General features: G+C 47.2%; 1 protein-coding gene across 6 annotated transcripts in view; it reads left to right on the forward strand.

Annotated features, from left to right (window-relative positions):
- Nucleotides 1–2,991, forward strand: part of Megf11 (multiple EGF like domains 11) — a 325,224-nt gene that overhangs the window by 5,236 nt on the left and 316,997 nt on the right. The gene's annotated exons all lie outside the window — the stretch shown is intronic.

A 2,991-nucleotide genomic window follows, 5' to 3' on the forward strand; every position in this document is an offset into this window, starting at 1 on the left:
CTGCAGTAATTATGCAGCCACAACATGTCGTTCTGGAGCACGAGGCTGGAATTCATTCAGCCTGAGTCAAACATTTGGGTGAGATCTAATTGAGAAAGACGTTTCCAAGAACAAATATTTAGGAATTTGAACTTGTGCTGATGGCCTCTTGGGGCCAGTGTGAGTACCTAGCATGTATCTTGGTCCTTGAAGGTGGAGGAAGAGAAGGAAGGACCAGTGGTCAGTTAAGGTAAGACCACTGTCAGAATGCCAGGCAGAAACTTGGGATCAGCCAGGCTCAGAAAAGGGAAAAATGACCCCATCAGAGATGGCGAGGAAGGGGAGACTCAAGATCAAATATAGATCGAATCTTTATCGAACGCCCAACCGTGGGGCAGGCTCAGTGAGGGTGGGGAGTAGGACTAATATATCTCATTTATCATCCATAGCAGCTCAGGTAGCTATAGAGACAAGAGCCCTTGACTGGAGAGGGTGTCAGAGCAGCAAGCAACAGAAGACCTGAACTCTCCTAGCGGGAACAATAAGAGCCTTGGTAGCTCCTGTAACAAGAGGTCTAGGCTATTTCCTGCTCCAAGGTTGTTTCTTTTGGTGGCTTGGCGGCATCATCATCGAGTCAGATACTTTTCATCCTTTGTTCTCAAGGTCACAAAATGGCTGCAGTGGTTCCAAGTGTTTTGTCCTCAAAATCATGTACAGTGGCAGAAAAGGCAGGGAGGGGAGCCTTTCTCCAAGCTCTGATTAAACTTTGCCTCTTGTCTTCTTGGCTGAACTTGTGTGAGTCCAGTGCCATGTCTTACCTAAGCAGAGGCAAGGGGAAGAGATGTTCATAGTTGGTCTAGAACAATCTTGAGATATTGAGTCTCAGAAGAGAACAAAATTGGAAAGGATCAAAAGCATCAAGCTCCAGAGAGTTTAAGACCTGGCTTTGAATCCTCTCTACTCTGTTTAAACCTCATGACTCTGGGAAAAGTATTTTGACCTTTTGTGCCTCGGTTTACTCATCTATATAATGGTATTGATTAGGAAGCTAAATCTGAGTTAGCCCAATGACTACATTTGACCAATACAAGGCAAGTAGAGGGTCTGAAGATTTGACTTTGAATAGCAGGGAATATATAACTGAATTTAGGAGATGTTTGTGGATTCTACCATAGCCATCATAGCTATTCAGGAGGCAGAGGTGGAGGAAGCAAGATGGCCAAAAAAGGAACCATAGCAGAAAACCATGTGGTCAGAGGGAGCCACAGCAGTCACAGCAGGCTTCCTAGAGGTGGTAGTAGTTTGGGAATATTCCAAGACTCTAGGACTGAAGTCAAGGAAGGTTGAAAGCTCCGCCTGCCTAGTTTACTCTTTTCCTTTTTCAGTGATGGCGTACAACAAATCAGGCGAAAATAGGATCTTCCTGTGCAACCACAGAAACTGCCTGAGACAGGGTTTTATACATCCCAGATTCCTTGTGTAGCTGAGGGTGACCTTGAACTTTGAATCCTCCCACCTCCACCTCCTGAGTGCTGGACTTACAGGCATGTATCATCTCATTGGGTTTATGTGGTTTGGGGGCTCAAACCCAGGGCTTCTTTCATGTTGAACCAGTGCTCTACCCACTGAGACACAAACCCAGGATAGTGGTGGATGGTGCTTTTGGGGTAGGTATTGCCATTGTGGATCAGAGGCAGCTCCTAACAATGCTGATCCCTAAGAGTGCTGGACTCCTGCCTTCAGTGCTAGCTGGTTCTCAGTATTGACTGCTTAGGCCATGTCTCAGCATTAACTGCATTATATCATCATCACCATTGTCATTGTCATCGCCATCACCATCATCATCCTCATATTCACTGTGGGGTTTTGGAGTGTATATTTTTGATACAGAGCCTCATGTAGCTCAGGCTGGCCTCAAATTCACTGGTGGATAAGAATGACCTTGAACTGTTAATCCTCATGTTGCATCCTCCTGAGTGCTGGGATTCCAGGAGTAGACATGACCTGGCTTCGATAATATTAGCAGTATTTGATGCCTGGCTACCATCATGAAATTTGATGGCACCCATTTCTCAGACATCTCCATATTCTCAGTGCTTGGATGGACCTTAGTAGAGCCTTTTGCTAACCCCATGATTCCTAAGTCCCCTTCCCAATGTCTAAGCACAACCTATATCTTTACTGTTTTCCTTGAAGATAGCTCCCTGGCCTGAGAAAACTCCTGTGGCATTCTGGGTGATGACACCAGCCTCCTGCTCTGTCACTCTGTGGTGCAGGGGTGGGTGTGCTCTCTAGAACAGTCTGAGGGACTTTGTTAAAGGGGCAGTGCGGATGTCAGTGCAGAAGTGGCTGTGGGCTCAGGATCCATGCCATGAGCCCACTGTGCAGCTCTGGAGCCACTGTCAAGCAGCTGTGTGAATTTTCTATCTTTTTTTCCTTTGAGATCTTTCTGGAGCAGGCTTACGTGGACCTTTCAGTCACGGGATGAGGCATAAGCTCCCCACGTAGATATTTGGGCTTCTCACAGTCTGCCTTCATTTTTTTCTCCCCTGCTAAGCCTCTTCTTACTTCACCTATTCCCTTCTCCTCTCCTCCCCTGCTAGGTCTCTACCCACCTCATCTCTGGCCTTCTCCTCACCTCACCTCTAGGCCTCTTTGCCACAGCAGTAAGTCCTGCCCTTCTCCGGAAGTACTTCTCCTTCTAAGGCCTCCTTCGAGCTGTATCCTCATTAGAGTTTCCCTAAGTGCTGGTGCCCACAGTGATCTCGAAGTATTGACCTCTCCTTCCCTGGTCTGTAGCAATTACTGCTCACACCACAAATTCCATGTTTAATAGGGCACTGCTGGTGTTGTTATTCAGCATTATTTCAGGGTGCTCCTCATCTCTCCCAGTTGGATCCTAAACCCATTGAGACCCACAATGAGATAGGCTGGGTCCTAATTTGTAGCTAGCACTGAGGCCATTAGGTGGAGGTGGTGGTGGTGGGAGTGGTGGTGGTGGTGGGGGGGGGG

Source organism: Mastomys coucha, unplaced genomic scaffold, assembly GCF_008632895.1.
Source record: "Mastomys coucha isolate ucsf_1 unplaced genomic scaffold, UCSF_Mcou_1 pScaffold23, whole genome shotgun sequence".
NCBI lineage: Eukaryota > Metazoa > Chordata > Mammalia > Rodentia > Muridae > Mastomys > Mastomys coucha.